Source organism: Lacerta agilis, chromosome Z (assembly GCF_009819535.1).
Source record: "Lacerta agilis isolate rLacAgi1 chromosome Z, rLacAgi1.pri, whole genome shotgun sequence".
Taxonomy (NCBI): Eukaryota; Metazoa; Chordata; class Lepidosauria; order Squamata; family Lacertidae; genus Lacerta; species Lacerta agilis.
The window spans coordinates 27,018,320-27,043,293 of record NC_046331.1 but is presented as its reverse complement, the minus strand read 5'-3'; the positions used below and the strand labels follow the sequence as shown (position 1 = coordinate 27,043,293).

The 24,974-nt window shown below is 42.6% G+C and overlaps 1 long non-coding RNA gene across 1 annotated transcript; it reads left to right on the top strand.

The window, feature by feature from the left end:
* Nucleotides 1–493: 493 nt before the first annotated feature.
* LOC117040081 lies at nt 494–13,912 on the top strand. Its single transcript, XR_004425820.1, has 3 exons — nt 494–707; nt 9,500–9,565; nt 13,454–13,912. It is a non-coding gene; the product is annotated as an uncharacterized LOC117040081 (long non-coding RNA).
* The last annotated feature ends 11,062 nt before the right edge of the window (nt 13,913–24,974 follow it).

Sequence of the window (24,974 nt, the reverse complement as noted above, 5' to 3'; positions counted from 1 at the left end):
TGCATGAGAAGTACCCTAGTTTGTTAAGCCCTCTTGAGTCCTCCCCCTCTTTTTTAAGCATCTTTAGTTATCCAATGCAAACGGTTCCTCAAATCTATTCAATGTGTTCTGAGCACTGTGCTCCCCACTCCACAAAGCATTCAGGGATCCTGCATCCGAACAGTTAATTTGCACTATGCTCTGTTTCAAGAAAAAGGAAAACTGTCACCCTGTCATTTTAGAGTCTGACACTAAGCTTGTCAAAAGAGACAGCTGTTAAAATGAATTACTGTTGACATGCAGAGAAATGGCCCCAGCCAGATGTAAAGGACATCTGCGGCAATGAAGTGGTACAGGGTGGCTTTTAAAATGTGGTCATACTGGTATTTGAATAGACCGTCTATGGCGTTAAAACATGGCCTTGACTCAGACTGTTTAAAGCAGTGAACCAGAGCCAATGAAAAATGGCCAAGAAGTGCTGATCTGTTGCCGTATCCATAACTTATGCCTGAATATGAAAACAGCTCAGAATTGGAGCTATTAAGCCCTTATCTTGTATCTGGGAGGATGTAGACTTAAAAACGCAGCAGGGAAGATTGTATGTTTCCAGGCTCTCGAATCTGGGGAGAGGCGAGGCATAAATTCATGAGGTGGATTATGCTGCCAAATAAGTTGGTTTGTCTTCTCTGAACGAATGCCCAGGCTGGAATTGCAAGGGCATTAAAAAGGTGGGCTGATTGCATCTAGGAACATCCGCAGATAAGTCCTGCTTTCATTGCCTTTCTCTTCCCCTCCCCTCTCTTTTTCTGTATGTGTGTAAGGCTTGATAGAGAAAGAGCTTGAGCTTAATGTATTTACTTGGGGGTTAGTGCTATCAGATTTGGAGCTTAGGATCACAGACAAAAATCAAATTAAAAAATCGAAATCCCTTGTATATGGGAAGCCTAGTTCCTTTGGTCTACACTTTGGTCTGCATAGTTAACAAGTTCTGTGGAGGAAAGAAAATTCAGATAGATAGATACAGTAGATAGATGATAGATAAATAGATGATAAATAGAGATAGATAGATAGATAGATAGATAGATAGATAGATGATAGACAGACAAAAATACACATAAAGACCTATACCAAACAGTAAGAACACATATGAAACAGCAGCCCTTGTGGTTATTTTCTCTTATCTATATGGCAGGAGCAAGGAAGTTTTTATTCATTCCAAGGGCAACAGTCACTTCTTAGGTTACCTTCCATGTACCACAGGGCTTGAAGCAAAAGTGGACAGAGAGATGAATATCATTGTATGTTACATTCTGCTGCCATCATTTCCCTGACCATGTCTTCAGTCAGGGTACAAAGGGGCATGTAGGGGCACCCTCATGTTCAACGAAGGTGCTGCCTGGCCCCAAGGTGTATTGTTGTAATCCTTTAGTTATTGGGGCAGCAGCCCAGAGTTGGGAAACACCTTTTTTTCCAGCCTAAAGGCCACATTCCATTTTTGGGTAACCTTCCAGTGGCCACCTGCCATTAGTGGGTGGAGCCAGAGACAAAAGTGGAAAGAGCAGACAATCTGAATTTTATCTAAGCATAGTAGGTTAGTTTCTACATGCTCTCAATGCTCTCTAGCCTTCATCCAGGCATCCCCCATAAAGGTTCCCCATTCTGTACAGCCGCATTTTATTTATTTTCTTCATAGCGTGTGTGTGTGTGTGTGTGTAGGCTTTTTTCCATATTCGGTGTGCACAAGGAGGGTCTCCTATCCAGGCGATGACCAGACCCAGACTTGCTTATCTTTAGAAAAATTCCTGTATTGTGTGCCCTCAAACCATGCCCTGGGATGGTCATACCTGTGCATGATGTGTTAGGTAGGAAGCTGGTGGTGCTGTCTATGCTTGCGGAAAATTCCCAGGGACGTGTGATCACTGATGAAGCAAATTCCTTCCTTTTCCAACATCTAATTCTCCACAAAGCAGTGATGTGTACCATGCTCCATTTCTCTTAATGCCAGGAGCCACATCCACACTGGGATATATGGGGTGTTGCGGGAGGGACCCTCTGGTGGGGGACATGTCATGCTCCTTCTGCAGTAATTTGTCCACCTTGCACTCAGCTCTCAACTGGGGCCAGTGCCGGATTAAGCCCTGTGAGGCCACTAGGCAGTGGAAATCTTGGGGAGGGGGGGGCCTCACAAATTATCTCAAAGCTTCTACTGGGCTGCTTGTGAATATTCTACTAGGATCTGGAGTCAGTGGGAACACGTGACACAATAACCCACAGAAAGCTTCGTATCTGGAGGTTTCACATGTGCACGCTCTAGTGGGATAACATTGAACTAAGAAAGCTTGATTGTAATTTCTAAATCAAATCAATATTATTTTGATCTGTTGTCATGGGGCCCTTAAAAGGTATGGAGCCCATAGGCCAGTGCCTACTCTGCCTATTTGGTAATCCATCACTGCCTGTGGCTCCCAGAAGCAGTCAGCATGCAACTGTGGCCACAATCCAGAAACTGCTTCGACTGACTGCTTAAACCAGGTCAGGATAGCCGATGGGTCTCAAACCCTTAGTGAGATAGGAACGTCCCCTGCATGCGGAGACAGGATCTGGCAGATTGAGCAGACGAGACCAACAGTGGGTCCAAGAGTCAAGAAGGCAGGTTCTGCACGTGCTGTAGAGGGAAGTGAGGGGCAGATGGGGCTCATCAACCTGGAAAGGTAGCCCATCTAGGAGAAGGAAAACTCTGACCCTAAACCTCTGCTGCCTTGTGGGATATCTTTGGGAGAATAAAAGGCTATGGAGTAAACCCTACACAAATCTGGAGTGGAGTCCCTAAGATGTCTGGGTGGCGCCTTGTACGCCTACTTCCTTCAGCCAAGCTTGTGCCAAACGCATTGCTCTGATTTCCTTTGGACCACATCAGTGAGGCCAAGATTGGAGTCTTGTCATCTGGGCAGCCCATGGAAGTCACTTCGGTGCTGCTAACACAGCGATTTGATTTCATCCCTGGAGGGCAGAAGCATACTCCATAGTTTCTTGAGACAGATGTATGCCACAAACCAAAAACACCCACACTATACATTCAAAGCACTATCACTCCACTTCGAACAATCATGGATTTCCCCAAAACAATCATGGGAACTGTAGTTTGTTAAGGGTGCTGATAGTTGCTAGGCAACCCCTATTCCCCTCATAGAATTATAATTTCCACAGTCCATTAAGAAGAGGGGTTGATTGTTAAACCACTTTGAGAATTATAGCTTGGGTGGGTGTATCTTCTACCATCTTTCAGCATCTTGCCACACTATAGTTCCCAGGATTCTTTGAGGGGGCAAGCCACAACTGTTAAAATGGTATCGTAGTGCTTTAAATGTATGGTGTGGATGTGGCCATGGGTTGTTCTGCATTGTCAGCACATTGTCCAGCATGGAAAGGCTAACACAGACTTCTGGATAGTGGTCGACAGGCAGAGCAATCTTCCTCCCTCCCCCCTGGCCTGTTTCACTGTAGCTTGAATTGCTGAATAAATGCAGGATTTTTGCATTGCATAATCTTCCAAAAACAAAAGTGGGTAAAATCACTGTTCCTCATGGGATCACTCACAGGCAGCAGACCCTCTTGGGGCATCCAGTGTTGTACACACATCCTCCCTTTTAATAGCCAAACCTTTCATGGTTTGTGGAAACCATTCACTTAGAGTACTGTATGAAGAAAAGATCGACAACTTCAACACAAACTCTGATTATATTAGAGTAACTGATTTACAGAAGCAAGACTCCCTGTGGGTAGCCTTTCAGTAAGGAAACCCAAGCAGGGTCTCTTTTTTTTTAAGGAAGGGAGACAGAGTTTGCTTATTTATCTTGCTACTTAGCACATCATGCAATTTCTTTGACATGAATTAATTTCCTCTGTAAAATGTCCCCTGTAATAACTAACTCTGTCACCACATTGACCAACTGGAGGAAGGATTAATTAAATGAAAAGGGGCCAAGAGGAAGTTCTAACTTCTGATTACTTGTGACCCAGATATTTAGTACTCTCCTTATGCTGAGGCCTCAGATGTTCCAGGAAGGATGTTTCTTCCACCCCCCTTTAACCTTGAAACAAGGCAAGTTCAGACATCTCTGAGGGCGGTCATTTTTCTTATTTGCTCCAGATCCCCTTCAATTCATCATCAATATCCACAGGAAATAATCATCTCTTTATACTTCATATTCCTCTAAGCTCTGCAAGGCTCTTGTTATGATTGCTTTCCAGCTGTTTTTCCTCCCTTTCTCCTACAGAAAAAAAATCCCATGTGAAGAATTTCTGGTCACTTATCAGTTGCTGATTGATACCTGCCAGTAAATGCCAACTTTGACCACTTTGAATGGAGATTTTGGTTTAGATAGTCCTTGATGCTCTAAATTATCACCCTTCTTTCTTTGGGAAGGTCTTGAGGTTCTCCAGCTTAAACACTTGACATGAGCAGTTTTTAGCTCCCAGGAAGGGCAGAGGTTAACAACAGTGAATCAGTTCAATGCTCTCTTGTTCTGAGTTGCTCTGTGAAGCTGGTCTGTGGTTAGATTTTAACAAGTTTTGCGTCCCAATTAGGTTGCAACATTTGTAGCACAAACCATCTTTGCATAATATATTAAAGGGCATTTTGTTGTTGTTTTGCAAGGCTGGAAAGTGAGAAAGCAAATGCCGTTGATGGTAAGACTCATAGTTCTTCACCCTGATATTGGAACTCTATCAAACCAAACGCCCCTCCCCTGCTAGAAAAACAAAGAAATATGTACTTTGGGCACTCCTCAGTTTATGGACACACACATGGCTACTGCACTTCATTAGTCCTCAAGGCAAAGCTCCCATTTTTGTTATTGCAGTTTTGCATTCATGCAAAGGGGAGCAGGAGGGCTGATCTAGTTGACCTGGATAGAAAATAGCTCAGTGATGTGACTGCCCTATTCAACTCAACTCAACCTTCTCTATCCATATTATTATTAATTAGATTTATTACTCATTCATCACCATGAGGTCTTAAGGTCCTAGGGCAAGCTTAATAATAATAAGATGACCATAACAGATTGGAGAACTGGGCCCAAACTAGTTTCCTTTTAGGGAAAATGTTATGTACTGAGTTGAATAGGATAAAAAATGCAGCAGTCTGATTGGTCCTAGAACAATAGGATTCAGAATGCAGCAGTCTGATTGGTTCTAGAACAATAGGATTCAGAATGCAGTAGTCTGATTGGTCCTAGAACAATAGGATCCAGAATGTAGCAGTCTGATTGGTCCGCAGGAGCCACCCAATCCAGCTCCAGGAAGTGAATCTGCAACCCGATTGGCATACAGGAGTATCCCGTAATTAGCCAATCACATGGGGCCCATTGTGTAAATAGTGTATATAAAGCAGCCGTTTTGGGGAAACTGCATTCCTCGCTACAATGAGCTGAATAAAAAGCATGAAATCCACACTTGACTCAGAGTATATTTCAGAAAATGTATAGAAAGTTCAGTTAAGTAAGAAGTTGGCCTATCAGCAATAGGAGCACTGTTGGCAGCTCTGTTGTGTAAGAGAGTTTTCCTTACTGCCTTTTCAATTTGATAAAAGAATTTCAGTGGGGACAAACATAAGTTTCTACCCTTATGCAGGAATAACCACCTGCAGAAATATACACCTGGCTTACTAGTGGCAGGGGTCTTAGTAGACCACAAGCTGAACATGGGTCAACAGCGTGACACAGCAGCAAAAACAGCTAATGGTTCAGGATCTGAACTTATGGCTTCAAGTTACAAGAAATGAAATTCTGACTAAACATCAAGAAGAGCTGTTTGACAGTGGAACAGACTCCTTCGGAATGTGCTGGACTCTCCTCCATTGGAAGTTTTAAGCAGAGGTTGGATGGTCATCTGTCATGTGTGATGTAGTTGAGATTCCTGCAATGCAGGGGGTTGGACCAGCTTGACCCCTGGGATCCCTTGCAACTCTACAATTCTATTGAAAAAAGTTAAATCACAGTCAAGAGAATAGGGCTGTGAATCCCGGAAGACCTGCTTCCTGCCTTGTAGGTTTTTTCCCACCTGGCCTGGGTAAAGTTGCTTAACAGAATCTTGGGCTAGGGTATTGTTTGGGTAGTTTTGTTGGGAAGGGGGTTGTTGCTCCTGTTAGTTTTTGTATCTTTATGTTAGATTGTTCAATTTTGTTGTGCCTTTTAATGTTTTATTTACTATTACTACTGTTCTTACATTGTAGTTGTGTATTTTTTCATGTTGTTAACCATCTTGAGCATGGTTTGAACTGAGGAAAGGTAGCAAAGAAATACAATTATGTATGTGCATATGTATGTATGTATGTATGTATGTATGTATGTATGTAGAATATATATAAGGCATTGCACACTGGGGTTGCATTTTCCTGAGCTGCTTCATTACTCCAGCACAGCAGTCTTTGCCTTAGTAAGATGACCATCAAATCACACTGTTGGAGAAATAAAGAGCTTCCAAAATGTTGTGCAGCATAAATTGGGGGGTGGGGAGCTGAACATTTCAGGAGAGCCAGAGCCTGAGAAATTGGCCAGGCAATGTCAAAAAAGCCAGTAATTTTCCACTGAGTCATCATACATCTCAAGAAGGTTTTTGAACAGAAGGCTGCCAGAGTCAGAAATGATGTCACTTAAGATGGAGGATTGTCATAGTCTAACACTGGATGATGCAGGTAAATTATTGATGACAACCAGGGCAGCTGGAAGAAAGCAATGCAGTCACTTTAGCAATGCAGCAGCAGAAAAATGAATAAATTGGTGGGCAGGTGGAAGCAGTAGTGGAGCTTCATGCTCCAGCACAGGAGGGCGGAGAGCAGGGGGGATGGGGCTGGTGTGCTGCCTGGGGGCGTGGCATGGCGCCTGCAGGGGCGTGGTGCCCAGCACGGGTGGGGGGCAGCCACGATGGCACCCCACCGAGATTGCACTGCCGGGAGCAGTGCTCTCCCCCCTTCACACCTCTTCCTCTGCCAATGGGTGGAAGTACTGTACAGGAAGCCCATGAGCCTGCCAGCTGAGAAAAACACAGGCAACAGAGGAATTCCTTAGCTGGCATTTATTTGTGTAGATTGGGTGTACAGAATTCTGTGGGAGCCCCAAAGCATCTGATAGTACTGTTATATAATTCAAGTAATATCCAGTGTGCTTTGTAGCATAACATTATCACACATAGAAAGAAAACACAAAACACACAAATTTTAATTTCTACAGTACAGAAAACAAAATAGAGGGAGGAAATTGTAGAGTGGAAGGGGAGGTAAATGTTTACTAAAATGCACATATTAGGCAGAAATGTGCATAGAAAATGCATACATCAGTGAAAACAGCATACAAAAATGCATTATACCTGTATTAAGAGAAATTGCTTGCAAAATCATGCACATTAGTCAGACTGCAGGCAAAAATGGGTTTGTTTGTTTTTAAGAAATCCACAAAAAAATATTGAAGAAATTTCATGAGGATTTTTTTTTAAAAAAAAATATGCAAATCTGGAGGACTGTATTTAAGACCGGAAAAAACAAGAAACAGGGAGAACCAAATTTGACAGATCCTTCCACCATGGTAATGCTACTGAAGTTGGTTTCCTTTGTCATTCTAATATTTACTTTATCTACTTTCATACAGTGGGCAAGATAAACCCCCAGCAGGTAGGACACACACACCCAGCAAAGCTGGCCCAATATATTTTGCTGTTTGTGGTGGCAACTGCCACCCACTATAAGACAAGGAACATGGTACCCAAGGCCAGCTGAGACAGAAGATCCCAGAAGTGTTCTTCCTCATCTCTAGCAGGGAAGAACACACACTACAGTATAATAAATTAAAGGAAGTAAAGAATTTGCTGCATTTCTTGACACCCAAAACCATTGCCTCACTTTGTCTAATGGTAGGGTGGGTTTTGTTCCCCCAGACAGATGCACTCCAATTAGAAGCCCTCTTTCTGCACAAAAGGCGAACGGAACAAGACCAGTTCAGGTTGGTTGCATGGCTCATTAGAGATTTACAATTTCTTTGCCTCCTATCTCTCCTGGTTAATGCCACGGGACTGGGAGCCCCTGTGGTGGAGAGGTTGGTGTTTGCTACCTCAATAGCAATAGAGGCTTTGAGAAGGATTTTAGCAATATGAGTGGAAAAATTCCCCATGCAGTGTCTTTAATGCTGCTATCCCTTGCTGAGCTGGAGCTGGTATAATTCTTCATCTGTGCAAATAGGGAGGGAAACTGGGGCATTAAGCTGTGATTGTTTGATGAATTCCTGCAAGCAAAGATGAATAAATTGCATAACATTCCCTTTGAATTGTTATGATCAGAAAGCTGAAATTAAGTTATATTATTCGGCTCAGAGAGGCAAGGATACCAACTTGCTTGTAGATGTGAGGATTTAAAAATGTGCTAAATGGCCATCAGAGGGAATTTTGCCATTGCTTTTATGTTTGGAGAATCACTGCTGCCACTGGCTTTGCAGAGACAAGGGAATAGACCCAAAGGTTCCCCTCCTCTGAAAATACAAATCCTTCTATAGGTGAAAGATTCCTGCTCTTGGGGATAGGGAACCTTTAGATCCAGTTTATTGAAAAGCTTCATTAAGTTGAATTCTACAAACCACAGAGTTCATGAGGTTTAGTGTCGGCATGAACCAACTCATATGTAAACCACTTGCCATCTATACCCATCCTCCATTAATACCACCCCCTTTCTTTCAAAGGTCTTATCATTGCTTCTTCTTTTTTTAAGGGGGAAAGAGCATGCCCAACAATGAAAAGTTGAAAGCAAATGGGAAGAAAACAGCACAATTTGCCAAATGCGAACACACACTTAACCACCCCACCCCACCTGCTAGAAGTTACACCAGTACAAGCAAACACAAAATAAACAGAAATAAAATCAGTAGAGAGAGTTCACTGAAGCACAGTCTTTGGGTTTTTTTTTTTTTTTTTTTTGTTTCTTTGCAAGGCTGGAACTGCAAAATCAGGATTGTTCAGTTGTCAATAACAGTGGTACCTCGGGTTACATACGCTTCAGGTTACAGACTCCGCTGACCCAGAAATAATACTTCAGGTTAAGAACTTTGCTTCAGGATAAGAACAGAAATCATGCTCTGGTGGCGCAGCGGCAGTGGGAGGTCCCATTAGCTAAAGTGGTGCTTCAGGTTAAGAACAGTTTCAGGTTAAGAACGGACCTCCGGAACGAATTAAGTATGTAACCAGAGGTACAACTGTACTAGGTGTGGGCTCAAGCTTCTGTTGCCTCATGGGGAGGGGGAGTTTCACAAATTATGTGGGCCTGACATACTGAGCTGTAGTATCTTGAGGTTGGATCCAAAAAAGCTGTGGGCAGAAGGAAAATATCTGACCTTTGTGGACCCAGCTGTAGTCATACATGAACCAGTTATTACTGGACCAGACTACTGTAGTGCCCTCTCTGCCGGACAGTCTTTGAAGATAGTGCACCAAAATTCTTCTCATCCTTTGTTGTTGTTTCTGCTGTTCTTATTTTATATAGCACCATCAAACTTTGCCCAGAAGGCTTGTAGTCTGTCATTCAGCACAGAGGAAACAAGAAAGAAAGGTAAGGGAACTGTATGCCAATTCCCTTCTGCACTCATGCTTTTGACCCAGTGGTAAAACACCATGTAAAGTAGAAGCTTGGTATAGTCATATGTACATTCATGTCCAGATAAACATGCAATGGGGGGGGGGCTGGAGCAGGCCCCCACCCCACCTCCAGTCCAATGTCACTGCACTGACCATCTCATGAGTTGAGTAGGGATGAAGGAGAAATATGGTTTGGCTCGCATGTTAATGCAAACTTACCTTTTCTGTAACAATATGTGTTCTGAAGTTCAGAAATCCTTTGAACTTTTCATTTCCACGGATTTTGCAATTTAGTTCTCCAATCAAATACAAAAGGTGCAAAAATAGATATGTATTATGGGAAAGTATGCATTAAAATGCATATAATATACAAATATGCATTATTAGGAGAAATTGTTTGGGGAAATATGTGCATCAGGCAAAATTGCATACAGAAGTATGCATATTAGGATAAATATACACAAATATGCTGATGAGGGCTCTTTTTCTTTTAAGCAGACTGTTGAAGAAATGTGGTGAACTGAAAATAAGAATGTGAAAATGTGTAACAGAGAAAAATCAGAATTGATAGGCTTGGCTATCTCTGGTGTTGAGTGGAATATGGAAAACTAGTGTCCATGCACCTGTTTAAGCACTCCACATAACTGAGACAGACCACTTATTATGGTCTAATATTGTAGAGCAGCTGCTTGTGTATAACTGGACACCCATGAATGAAATTTTATTGCTGACTTGATGCTGTTCACCACCAACATCCCCCATCTCTGATCCTTAACTTTTAGATATCTCAATAGTGCCTCCCACCCCACCCCACCCCACCCCAGCTTTGAAATGCTCTCTCCTCTCAAGTGTAAGTTGCCCCAATATTGCTGGGAGTTTCAGCACCTGGTAAACCTGTCACTATTCATCAAATATTTTGATGAAAGTGGTACCCATTGCTGAGCTGATGTAGTTATGCTGTTAGTATAGTATCGGTTTCACATTAGTTTGTATTTAATTGAAACATTGCTTTATTGTATTGTTTCAATGTTATTTCTTACTCTGAGATTGTGAATAGTGGGTTATAAATAATGTAAATAAAATAAATAAATTTGTAAGGTGCTCTTACATTCCTGTCCTAAATTTTGTTATGAAGTACTAATGTTGGTGACTCACTGAGATGCAACCATTTGGCCACTTCATTCATACCTGGTACGGATAACACCTACTATGTTCATTTAAAATGTGGTAGTTTTCTCTTCAGTATATTGAACTTATTCCATATAAGTATTCATCTCCCGACAAGAATCCAGGCAAAGAGGCAGAGCTAGGATAAAGAAATGCAGATGGCTCTTAATTGCAAAGGTGAAATGCCAAATTAAATTTGAGGCTCCCCCCAATCACTTTAAAAATAGGACAGTGACTTGATTTACTTAGTAGGCAAAGGTGAACATTTCTTGAATTATAATCTTCCAGTGGAAACATTCTTGCTTCCATTGTTCAGAAAGAGATTATTTTAAAACATTAGTGAGACTTTCAATATTTGGAATGAGAAGGAAGTACAGTCAAACCTCGGGTTACAGACGCTTCGGGTTGCGCACTGCACCAAACCTGGAAGTACCGGAATGGGTTACTTCCAGGTTTCGGGACTTGTGCATGTGCAGAAGTGTTAAATCACCCTTTGCGGAAATGCTGAATCGTGATCCGCACATGCGCAGACGCGGCACTGCGGGTTGCAAACGCTGTGGGTTGCTAACGTCCCTCCCTCACGGATTACGTTCGCAACCCGAGTATCCTCAGTTTTCTTGTTTGTTTGTTTACTTTAAAAAACCACAGATTTGTATTGAACAGAATTGAAAAACACCAGTTAATGTTTAATTTTAATTTTAATCAAAAGACTTCATATAAACACTTAGGTTCCATCTGCACTATACATCTAAAGCAGTATACAGTCGTACCTTGTTTTGCGGCTGGGATCTGTTCCGGAGCCCCAGCCGCTAGCCGAAAAGGACGCAGGGCAAAGTGCTGCATCTGCACACGCGGCAGAGCAGTTTTTGCTTCTGCGCATGCGTGAAGCGCGATTTATCGCTTCTGCGCATGCGTGAACGGCAAACCTGGAAGTAACCCATTCCAGTACTTCCGGGTTTGCCACGGACGTTGGCCAGAATGGATGCTAGACAAGGTGGACATTTGTGGAGGTATTACTGTAATACCATTTTAAACCATTATAGCTTCTCCCAATGAATCCTGGGAACTTTGTTATGTTAAGGTTGCTGTGAATCGTTAGGAAACTCCCATTCCCCTCACAGAGCTACAGTTCTAAGTGTAGGTTAACAGTTGATCCCTCTGGAAGTTGTAGCTCTGTGAGGGAAATACAGGTCTCCTAACAACTCTCAGCACCTGTAACACACTACATCTCCCAGAATTCTTTGGGGGAAGCCAAGTCTATTTAAAGTGGGATCATTGTATTTTAAATGTATAATGCAGATGCAGCACGTGTGAAGAAAATAGCCTACTTTGCAAAGGTGAAATTTGCATGTGTTGTTTTGCCCACTTTTACCTATGTCCTCACCTACCATGGCATATGGACCCCGAAAGGAATGCGACCCTCTGACTAAAATAGTTTCCCTATCCTTGGTCTAAACTTTCAGGGCAAGTAGTTTCACATACATATTTTGTAGATCTCAAAAAATGAATCGCAGAATCGTTAGCTGGAAGGGACCCAGAGGTGGGGTTGTCATATGTCCAGGTCTCCCTGGACACATCCGAGATTCGTCCATCAGAAATAGCCAGCGATATGGCAACCCTTGTCAGAAGTGTTTATTTTTTCAAGAATTTCCTTAAAGATGGCTCAAATACAATTTTTGTGTCCAGGCTTTTTGAAATATGGCAACCCCACCCAGAGGGTCATCTAGTCCAACCCTTTGCAATACAGGAATCCTCTTCACAGCTATTCCTGGGTTGGCTTGAAACACCAACCTTCTAGTTAACAGCCAGGCATGCTAATCCACTGCACAACCTGAGGTTCATAGAGGAGAAGGCAGCCTTACAAATCCCAGTCTTCTTAGGGCTTTCAAAGTTCACGTTTGTCAGAATCTTGAATTGCACTCCATGCCAATAGATGCTTGTTTCCATGTGTGACTTTGTTGCAGGAGTGGTTCACATGGAAGGGCAGAATCACAGAGTTGCCCTCTCAACAGTGGTGTCCCTGCTGCTTACCTGAGTGGTGCAGGGGAGGGCAGTGGTGAAATTGAAGTTGTGTGAGTACACTGCCCAAAACAATCTGGCACAATTGCTGGTGTGCCAACACAGCCTCAACCTCACCACCACCCTACACACACACACACACACACACGCACACACCAACATCTAGCTAAGCAGCAGTGAGCCACTGTTGGGACAGCGGCTCTGTGGCACCACCTTCCCAAGCTGGCCACTCCTGCTTGCATTGTGTGATGAACCACAGAAATGCAGGTGACAACCTTCTTAGTGAATAATTTTCAAGACTCACTCCACCTTAGGGGAAGAGCCAAAGCTTAGTGGTTGAGTGTCTGTTTTCCATTCAGAAGCTCCTAAGTTCCATCCCTGGCATTTCCAGGAAGGGCTGGGAATATCCTCTGCCTGAAATCCTGGAGAGCTGCTGACAGTCAGTGTAAACAATATTGACCTAGGTGGAGCAATGGTCGGACTTGCTATGAGGCAGCTTCCTACAGTGACCCACCCAGGCTGATCAGTAGCTCCTTATGAACAGAAAGAATATAAAGGGTTTCCTTTTCCAGACTTGCTTCAGCAACATGATTTTCATGAGCACTGGTGTGCTTTTTTATTTATCTTCTTGTTCTTTGCCCTGACTCTTGGCTTATTCTCTGATCTTGTTGTCTAGATTTTCCTTCAGCCCTTTCTTCTGGAGTGCTCATTGTCTTTGCCTCCTGGTTAGCCCTTCGCTTTGACTTGCTCTATGGATTTTCTTCATTGGCTCCTCCTTCATTTCTTACAGCCACCCATGGCCCAAACCTGACACCCTGTTTGTCCATCACCCACCCCCCAACTGATGTTGTTGTTAGATTGAATTACACTGAATGCATCTACAAGGTGCTTCTATACATATACTAGTGTTTGTGTATAGCTGCTTGATTTATATAGCTCAACTATTGTGTATATGGGTACATGGACTGTATAGTTCTTGAATACTACATGTGATTAACTATACAGACATACAGTTCCACTATTTGTGTACACAGGTACACAGATTATACCTCCTGTTGCTGTTCATCAAGGTTAAGAATGCATGGAATTCAAAATTGATATGAATGTTGACATAAATAAATGCCTGCTTGTCACAGTTATAAAAGCAAGTATTGTATCTGTTTGCCTGCCTGCCTACCTGCCTACTTAAACACATAAACACACACACACACACACACACACACACACACACACTTTCCTTCCCTCCAAAGAAGGAAATGAATATCATGGAAGACATACACACAAAACTCAGGACATTTTGTTCTTATGCACAGCAATGCACCTATATCGCTTCTCATCAGAAATCATTCTTAATGATGTCAGTGACAGTTTTACCTGAGAAACGACTGTTGGTGAATTTTAATTCAGAAAGGGCATGCTTTCTGGAAGAAGGGCTCTGTGGCAAATTGATTTTTCCAAGTTTAAGAAGAGACTGTGCTACATATCCAGGTGATGAGGACTGTCTCTGTGTTACTGAAACAGATGCACATTGCTCTTTCACATGTAACATCATGGGGATAGGCAACAAGCAAGCCAAGGGTTCATTCTGAAGTTCACAGTCCTCCTGCATGGCCCCCAGCATGTTACTAAAGATTCTCCTCTTTCTTCTGTACACTGGCTTCATTGACTCTCAAATTTCCTATATTGCATTGGCTTCTGAAGCAGGTATGGCTGGGGCCAAGCCAGGTGTGATTAATAGTGTGGTTAGCAACAACATCAGGTTTTTGCAAATTAAATCCCAGGTACCCCAACTCCGATTAAATTAAATTCCAGGTACCCCAATGAACACACACAAAGCAACACACACAGAGAGCATGGCTGTGAGGCTTAGGGGATGGGAAGTATATTTGGAGCCAACGGGGTTCAGTATCCTTTAAGGTGTCTTAATGTACCTAATTTGCACTACCCCAAACAACATGGAAATAGAAACACAGCTATCCTTCACAATCAATGCTGCTCTGAATTTTACAATGCAGTTCTCCAACCAATAATTTATAATTTAAACAAAAATGTCTATAGTAAGCAAAAGTGAGCATGAAAATGCATATATTCATGTAAGTAGCATACAACAATTCATTATACCGAGGAAAGTGCCTTGCAAAAATGGGCACAGTATTCTAAATGGCATACAAAAATGTGTGTAAAATTAAAATGAATTTTCATGAGAATTTCCCCCCTACCCTCACAAACTGATGTGTAAATGTGAACTGAAGTTAAGACTGGAAAAAAATAGAAACTGAGACAAACCAAGTGACAGATTTGTCCATCCTCACTACAAATTACCTTGTAGGGTCCCCTCAATGTGCCTTCAGCCAATTCAGATCTCTCTCTCTCTCTCTCTCTCTCTCTCTCACTCACACACACACACACACACACACCTGCCATTTAACTGGGGTGTATAGTTGGCACTCTCCCAAGTTCTGATGGGTATCTCATTCAAACACACACACAGAGATTCCTGGCTTTTAACCAACCTAACAAGAGAATAGTCAGCCAGAAATCAGTGACATCTGCTGAGCAGGTCTTGTAGAGCAGTGTGCAGAGTGCTAGGGTCCAGTGATCAGCTGTGAGGTCGTGCAAAGCCCTGTCACAAGTGCTAACAACCAGCTGATTGTTGCCACTTGCAGAGCTCTTTGCACACAGCTTGAGATTGCCCTATATGTAATCAGCTGATCATCACACATTGTAGGCTGTGCTTTTCTCCACATGGCTTTAAACCATGTGGGCAAAAGTGGGTTACCTACCATGATTGTGATATCAGGTAACTGACAGGTAGGTGGCCACACATACCTCTCAAACTTTGCTCATAGGAGATACAAGAGGTAACGATTGTGCCCACTGGCTGGATCCAGTTCCTTACATCCTGGCCTATGCATTTGGCTTCATGGGTCACAAGTTTTAGGAGCCTGAAGCAAACAAGGCAATGTCTTCCATGAGTTTGTTTCCATTCTAGAGCTTCTGCATTGCTTGTCAGCGTAGTCTTATTTCCCCACCTAATTTAGGAAGACAGTGAAATTCTCATATGGCTGAAATCCAATATCTATTTTATTTCATTTTTGGCCTGGCCTGCAAACATGACCACACTTAAAACTTTTCTGCACGGAGTCCAAATGTTTGCGTTGTTTAGAACTGCCAAGCGGACTGCCATCTCTTCTTGGAATCGAATGTCAGTGAACCAAGTACATTTACCAGGCTCTGTCAACCTGTCAGCATCTGTTAAAGCTTCTGCCTAGATGTATGCCCAGGAGGGAGTGAAGAAAGGGATGGGAGAGTGAAAGAGCCAGTGCACGTCCCAAAGGCAGAAATCATGTGATGCCTTCCTGTTTCCTTTCCTTTCCTTTCTTTTCCTTTCCAGTCATTCATTCACTGAAAATGAGGACTATTCACAAATTAAGGCTGCCTCATTCCAAATTGAAATTAGCACCTCTCCAGTTGCTTGAAACTGCAGGAGTGGAGAGCACTGTTGTGTTCAAGCCCTGCTTTCAGGCTTCCCATGAACATCTGGCTGGCCACTTTGAGAAGAGAACCAGCTGTGCTGGTTGCCAATTTGTATCTGGGCCCAATTCAAAGTGCTAATGTTAGTGTTTAAAGCCCTAAACAACTCAGGCCCCAAATACCTGAAATAATGCCTGCTTACCCACAGACCACCCTCGGGCGCTAAGATTAGCAGAGGAGGCCCTCTTGGTTGTCCTGTCAGTCTCAGAAGGTTGGGGTGGGGGGTGGCTCAGGAGAGGACATTTTCAGCAGCATTCCCTAAATGGTGGCACTGCCTTCCCACAGAGTTCTAGACATCTCATAGCTCTTTTGACTTAGCATTAAAAACGTCACCCTCATTATGCAGCTTTCATTGAATGTTGAAGATGCACCTCTTTAATCTGCGTTTTGACACTTGAGACATATGCTTTTAGAACCCACCTCATTTCTGTGGTTGTAAGTTGTCTTAAACTGCTTTTAATGTTGCAACCTGCCCTGGGACCTTGGGCCAAAGTCTGCAAAAACCTCTAAGCATAAAGCAATACCAAAAAAAATAAAAATAAAAAATATGTTCATTTAAAAATACCAATTAAAACAAATTGGCAGAACACTTATCAAATGATAATAAATATAGGTAGTTTTGAAGTAAATATACATAATAAAGTTGCGTTAAAAATTGCATGTCTGGGTTAGGGTTTCCTGAACAGGCATCAAAAACAAAACATTGGAGGTGATGCCCTTTAAACAATCGTCCACTAGAACTGGACTTGTTTTAAATTTGTGTCAGTCCTCTCTTTCTGAAGGGCCATCAGAGGAGATTCCTCTGTTAGAAGGCATCTACCATTTGAAGATAAAGGAACAGAATGGAAAGCAGAGCCTTTGTCCACTAACAGCACGTGGGCAGCAGACAGGGCACCTGGGGCAGTAGTATTCAATGCCATCAGCGCAATGACATTTGGCTCTGCAATAGATGTTCCCTCTTATCCTTTCCCCATGTGCCCCCAAAGTCTGTTCTTGGTTCCCCTCCCTACCAACATCCCGGAGCAGATTTAGGGAGGGCATAGGATACGCATGTAAGAAATTGTACTTTTTCCAAAAGTAAAAAAAAAAAAAACCCACAACCCAGCTACAACAAAGAGGTAACTACTGGGGAGAGGGGAGGAGAGGAGGAGAGATGCCTAGTGTCAATATATCCTTGATAACACCGAGGAAAGAAAACTGCAGCTTGGGTAAACTTTCTCTCAGACTCCATCAACACACACATATAACCCGCTGAGAGTTATAGATGTGATTATTTACTGCGCTTACAAGGTTACACGGCATCATTCTGTGCATTATATTTTCAGCAATGAGTCCCAGGGGAAAACAAAATTCCCATTTTTATTTTTATTTTTTTGTAAAGGAAACACGCTACGAACCATTTGGAGATGATGTTCTTTTATTTTTGTATGGGGAATGGGATTTGCATTTTAATTAAAATTTGCATAAAATCTCTCTTCCTGGGTCATAGTGCTGGTTTTCGTTTTCATTCAGATGCTCAGAAAATGTAAATTTGTTTACATGGCCTTAAAAAAAAAAGTGTTGCCAGGGAAGAATAATGAGACCCGCGGCACACCATTGCAGTCACAATAAATCTAACAGTGCCACAGCTAATGTCTCAGTGCAAGGACCTCAGCAACAAGGAAAGATGGGGGTATATACATTTCTTTCATTATACGTACCAAAGTAATCCAAACTGTAGGAGCAAGTTACATATACTATTTGGTGAGTGGGGGCTGGGGGATATTAACCTAAAAGATAGACAATTCACCACCACCACCCCTTTCCTGAGATAAGAAAGGATGCAGTGACATTTAGAGCAAGGCTTTTATTAGAAAATAAAGTCCTCCGTGTTTATTAGGCCTTGCAAGGCTCAGCTGTGTGCCTGTGTGTTTTGTAGAAATAAAGATATCAGTATTCATGTGGCAGGCAGAGGTTTACAGCTGCAGTGGGTACGAATACTAATAATAGGATAAAAAGCGGATGTCATATTAAGAGGTCTTGAATGTGGCACTCCAGACATGCCTTGTTTTATATTTTTACGAATCGTGCTGGGCTGACATCCGTCCTGGAAAGGGAAACAGAAGGACTGCAGTGGGGAGATCTTCTGAAGCCAAAATGAGAGATGGAGAAAGCAGCTTTCTGCTCACCCTGAGGAAGGAATCAGGCCCTTGGAGCATTCTGTTTGAATACTCAAAAATCCCTGAGGTTTCATTTGTTTTTGTTTTTAAAAAGGGACTGATTCTTCAGTGCCACCTGCTACCCCAGGGGTCAGGAAACTCAGGCCTAGAGGATGAATGTGGCTATCTATCTGGGCTTTGAAACTCTCCTCGGCCATACCTCCCAAGGGCCTGGCATGTCTTTGCCCAGCTGGGATGTGTCCTTGGACTCTGGTAATGCCTCTTGCTTGTCTGTATGAAGACCAAGGATTTGGGTGGGGGTTAGAAACCAACCTACTGTATGAAAAAACAAAATCGAAAATTCTTTCTAGTAGCACCTTAGAGACCAACTGAGTTTGTTCCTGGTATGAGCTTTCGTGTGCATGCACACTTCTTCAGATACACTGAAACAGAAGTCACCAGATCCTTAAATATAGTGGGGGAGTGGGGAGGGGTATTACTCAGAAGGGTGGTGGGAATGGGTGATAGGCTGATAAGTGTGGAAAACCTGTTGACGACTCTAAACGGCTGCAATTAGTCTTGCAGGGAAAGGCAAGGGGTGAGATGGCTAAAGATGGCTTTGTTATGTATAATGAGATAAGAATCCAATGTCTTTGTTCAAACCAGGTTTCTCCATGGTTTTAAGTTTGGTGATTAGTTGCAATTCAGCCACTTCTCTTTCCAGTCTATTTCTGAAATTTCTTTGTATTAAGACAGCTACTTTGAGATCTTTTATAGAATGTCCTGGGAGATTGAAGTGTTCTCCTACTGGTTTCTCTGTCTTGTGATTCCTGATATCAGATTTATGTCCATTTATCCTTTGGCGTAGGGTTTGGCCTGTTTGTCCAATATAGAGAGCTGAAGGGCACTGTTGGCATTTGATTGCATACACAATGTTGGAAGATGAGCAATTAAATAGTCCTGAGATGGTGTGTTTGATGTTGTTGGGACCAGTTGTTGGGACTGTATGAAGGTAGAATTAACATTAGCTGTTCCAGCCACTTTTGCCTCTAGCCCCACCTGCTGCCAGCATGTGGCCCCCCTTATCCTAAAGGGAATGTAGGCTTTGGGCTAAAAAAAAAAAAAAATCCCCACCCCATTCTGTTACCTTGTGGTCTAAATCACTGAGCTTCTTGGACTTGCTGATCGGAAGGTCGGCAGTTTGAATCCATACGATGGGGTGAGCTCCCATTGCTCTGACCGAGCTTCTGACAACCTAGCAGTTTGAAAGCATACCAGTGCATGCTGTGGCAGGAAGGTAAATGATGTTTCCGTGTGCTCTGGCTTCAGTCATGGTGTTCTCTTGTGCCAGAAGCGGTTAGTCATGCTGGCCCCATGACCCGGAAATCTGTGTGTGGACAAACGCCAGCTCCCTTGGCCTGAAAGCGAGATGAGTGCCGCAACCCCATAGTCGCCTTTGACTGGACTGAACCGTCCAGGGGTCCTTTACCTTTACCTTTTTATTAACCAAAGGATTAGAGCAATTCACCTTGGGGTCAGAATGGAGCAGCACCCTTGAACTACATCAAGACACAGCCAACATTCCAGTTCAGGCCATGTGGCTTTTAATCCCCCTGATGGAGATTCAGGATAGTAGATGTGGCTAGGGCTCCCCTAAAACCAAGAATGGCTAACCTGTAGCCCTTCAGATGTTGTTGGACTCCCAGATTTCATCAGCCCCACTCAGCATGACCAATAATCAGGGATGGTGGGAGTTGTAATCTACCAACATCTGGTGAGCAGCACATTGTCCTGCTACTTAGTCCCTTGAGAAGGGTCCATTGCTTCTTTGAAGATGAGCTAGCACCAGGTAGTGGAGATTAGTTTCATATGTACATCCACATTGTCTGTTTAATATGTCCTGCTTTATGAGTTCACCATAATAAAACAATTCCCATCACCTGAGTTGTCCTGCAACTACCCTTTGCACAATAGAATTCAAACAAAGCAAAGCAAAGAAATCATGTTGCCATCACCACAGGACAAGGAAACAATGAAAATGCTATGAACTTCTTGCAGCAATATAGATATAGGTAGATATATTCAGTAATTTAGAAGCAGCCAAATGGCGCCTGTTTGAAAAATAGACAAAACAAGGAAATTGGTCCTATAGACTGATTGTATGACAGAAGGCCCTATGAGAAGTGCAGATTTTGTGCCTGAGCTGTAAAAACAGGGGAGATACAGTGTGAAAGCTGACACAGCATTAACAAAATAATGCTCCAGTACATGCAGCCATAATTATTTGCTCATTAATAACAATTTTTTTTGCAAGTCACAGGAGTAACACAAATTGGAAAACAGAAATAATTATTAGCAATAATGCTGCAGAAGCCAGACAGATTGGGAGTCTCTTCCCCTTTAAATTTAATAATAGTAAGATAACCAGGAAATTAATAAGAAATACATAATTGAAAATTAACCTTGCAAATCTGTTGTTAATGACCCATGGTACTCCTGCAGCACAATCATTTTACAGAGGCCCTGATTTGCATCTGATGCTATGCCAGGTAATATTCTGTTGGAGGCCAAATTAGCAATGTTTAAATAAATAAGATTTTCCTTTTTTATAAAAAAAAATGCAAAGGAACAGAGAGAAAAGGCACACCTTCTTAGGAATTTCTAGGAAATCTTGATAGAAAATAAGGACATAAGAAGAATCCCACTGGATCAGGCCAGAAACCTACCCAGTCCAGCATCCAGTTCTCACAGTGTCCTACAAGATGTCTCTAGGAAGCAGGACCTGAGTTCTCTTTCCCTACCAGTGATTCCCAGCAACTCAGCAGCATACTAGTTGTAAGAAGAGTATTGCTGTACTATAAAAAATCCCATTCATCTCAAAATGCCATGCACCTGGGGTGTTTCCCGTAGCTTGCCATACACGTGGGTTGTTCAGTGCATGAAACACAATTTGTGCTGAAAGATGTATCATAGCATGCCACACTCAGTAAGCCTTCCGATGCTGTCTGCTCATTAACATCCCTCCGTGTGGAGTGGGTCATTTACTCTCCTGCACCTGGGGGAGTGGGGACTTCATATTCACACTGGGTTCCAGAGAGCCACTCTAGGCAGTTTGGGAGCGAGATGCCACTTCTGGGTGGTACAATGAGGACCCAGGACAAAAGAGGGGGGGGGGGTTCTCTGAAACTGGATCTCTATTCAGTGAAATCAGGGGTTTTATGGGCCTAAACTGAGTAGAGCCCAGGGGATGACATACCTTCCCACATGTTGCAGCAGAAAACCGGGGTGTCCATCTACCGGGGATGTGTTCTCACATGTTTTGGGGTGCTGTGTTCTCGCATGAGGGCACAGCCCCCCCCCATGGGATCAGGACAGTTGAGGGATATGGGGTGATGTTAAGATGATTCGATCGTTACCTTTCATTACCTGCACAAACTTTGCAGCAATCAGAACCCTGCCTTTTAATTTGGTTATCTGGGATTTTTGAGGGCCATGTCACACACAGTGGGCAGGCATGTGCCTTAACAAATCCATGCCTCTTACAGCTATGTTACATCTGGGTTTGCTCCTGAATAATGTGTGAAACAGAACTGCAGTTAGTGATCTGACCCTGACCTTGCTTCTGTTGCAGTGCATGCTGCCTCTCTATCCAGACAAAAATGAGGCTTTATTGCAGTTCAATGACATATTCCCGCCAGGCAAAAGCACTTGAGGGTGGCAGCAGGAAAAGGGGCATGCAACAGAGGGCAGTGAAATGGAAAATGGTTTGCATGCTTCCAGAGGCAGAAAGTATAAATAAAGTCAGAACAATAGATGTAAGCTTTAATTTTGTACACTTGATTAGTTCTGTATGTGTGTGCATGCACACCTCTCTATCCGAACAAGGAAGAAGTATCAGAGTTTAAGGACACATTTCAGCCAGGCAAAAACACATTTTGGGGGGGGGGGGTTGAAGCAAGACCAGGGAGGAGGTGTAGCCTTATGGAGAAAGGGTGTGGCTTGGCTTGGGGGAGAATTCCAAGGGCCAGTTGGAGAAGCTTGGAGGGCCGCATTCAGAGCCCAGGTCTAAGGTTCTCCACCCCAGTCTAGAGCTTGCCAAGCTGATATTGCAGTGCTGGAATGAAAGGAAGGGAAGACGGAATAATTTAGATGTTATGATCTCACTTCACGTTTCATGCTTTAAAACGCAGCCCAACCTGTAACTCAGGTTTATGTGAAGTGCATCTTGTTTGAAACTTTGCAATTAAAAGAGATGCTTGTGAATGGCATGTTTACTGTATCCCCCATATAACTTCGCCAGGCTGACGGGAAGTAGAAACCCTTTTACAATGAAATATTACCCTGGTGGAGGTGCTGTTATATTCACAACAGGAATGTTTCTTTAATGCTTTCTTGTACGAAAACATTGCTTTAAAAGCACAGTGGTTGCCACAGAGAAAATTGCAGTTTCTAAAGGCATGAGTAACAATTTTAATGTAAAAAGTAAAAAGAAACCACTCTGCAGCAAATATTTAATGTGGGTTTTAGCTGATCAAGCAATGCAGGGGGGGGGGGAGAGTGGGAATTTCTTAACCCCAACGGTACATCAAGATTGAACCAGTGTGGTGTAGTGGACAGAGTGCCAAACTAGGGCTTCAGAGACCAAGGCCCTGCAACTCACTGGGTGACCTTGAGCCAGTCACTGTCTTTTAGCCTAACCTACCTCAAAGGGTTGTGACGAGGATAAAATGAGGAGAACAACCATGCATACCACTTTGAGCTCCTTTGAGGAAAGGTGGGGTGTAAATGTAAATAACAAAGACGGGGTGACCCTCAACTGCCTGCACCTTATTATTTTTTAGCAAAAGGAAGGAAGTTATCCACAACCTCCATTAAAGAGGTAGGAATATACTTTATTGTCTTATTTAGAAGACGAGTCATAGAATTGAAGAGTTGGAAGGGACCACAGGGGGCATCTAGTCCAGACCCCTGCAAGGCAGGAATCGTTTGCCCAATGTGAGGCCTAAATCAATGACCCTGAGATCTTGGAGGATCTTCGCCAACTGAGTGTACATCCATCGACCCCAGCCAACATGGCCAATGGTCAGGGTTGGTGGGAGCTGTAGTCAGAAACAACTGGTGGCCATTGTGTTGGGAAGGCTGAAGTAGTGGAGTAGGCTTTACTAGGCTAGACAAGGCCATGGCTCATCTCTTTATATAGCACTTCATATATGGATTCCAGATGTAGGTAAGCTACAGGGTTGCATTCCTCTGGTCATGGAACAGCTCCATCTGAAGTAAATAGAGACTTGGAAAGGTGGAAATTTTGCAAGGTGTCACTGGATTTGGGCATTTACATGGAGATGGGCTAATAAAATCTTTACACCATATTTATATGCAAAAAATAATAATCAGGTTTTTTGCCATAGAAGTTTCATATTCTTTTCCCCACTTATATACTGGCAGGTCTAGACTTCTGATTTCCAATCCACCACATTCCATAGTCTTGAACTGGAAAGCATCTCTAATGCTAACAGCCCAATAAACCCCAGGACAAATGAAATGCCTTTTAAAGTGCTAAAGTTCCACACTGATTTAAAATTATTCCGCAGTCACTATTGTTGTAATTAGAAGCCATCCCAAACAAAATTGACCCCAAGTCTTCTTATAATCACAAGTCTGCTGAGAAAAAGCAGGATAGAATGCAGGAAATCCAAATAACAGATTTGTCCCTCTAGTGGCTACAAATAATAATAATAATAATAATAATAATAATAATAATAATAATAATAATCTACAGTAGAAGGCTCTTCGAAAGCATCCTATGATTATTGTTATTAGTCTGCAAAATTCTCAGCTTTTCTGTGTTTTTACAGTTGTGACATACAAACGTTGAATTAACAGAACTCAGAATCATCCTCCCATTTTTCTTTGTTTTTTAAAAACTGTTATCAAATTTCTAGCCCTTAATATATTGCATGAGGGGTTTTTTATCCCTCACAAAACTTCAGTCTCTTCAAAAGCCTCATTTATTTCCTAGATGAATCAATGTGCTGTGAATTTAATGTGGGAATGTTGATTTTAATAAATCTGGTGGCTCTTTTAGAAAACTATTTCACTTCCATAGAACAGTAACAAAGGCTTAGGAGCCTCTCCTGTTTGGACCAGGACCAGGCAAATTGAGCTGTTCTGGCTAAGAATTGGCTAGGAATTATGCATTCCTCAATGAACCTAGAGTAAAATGCAGATTTTCTGTCTGGCTGGTCCCAGAAAAGTTCCAAAAGAAAAGAAAAGAAAAGAAAAGAAAAGAAAAGAAAAGAAAAGAAAAGGGGGAAGGAAACATAATGCAACAATGACGATGACGATTTGCCAATTTTTTGGTGTCACCTTGCTCATTGCATTTCCAAATGAGCCCAAGATTCATCATTGATCTATAGCATAACCCCACTCCTGAGCATCTAACATTGCATCAATGTATTCTTTCTTCTATACGTATCAGAATTCTACAATCCGCTTGACTGGATGCTTGTCTAAGGGGAAACAAGG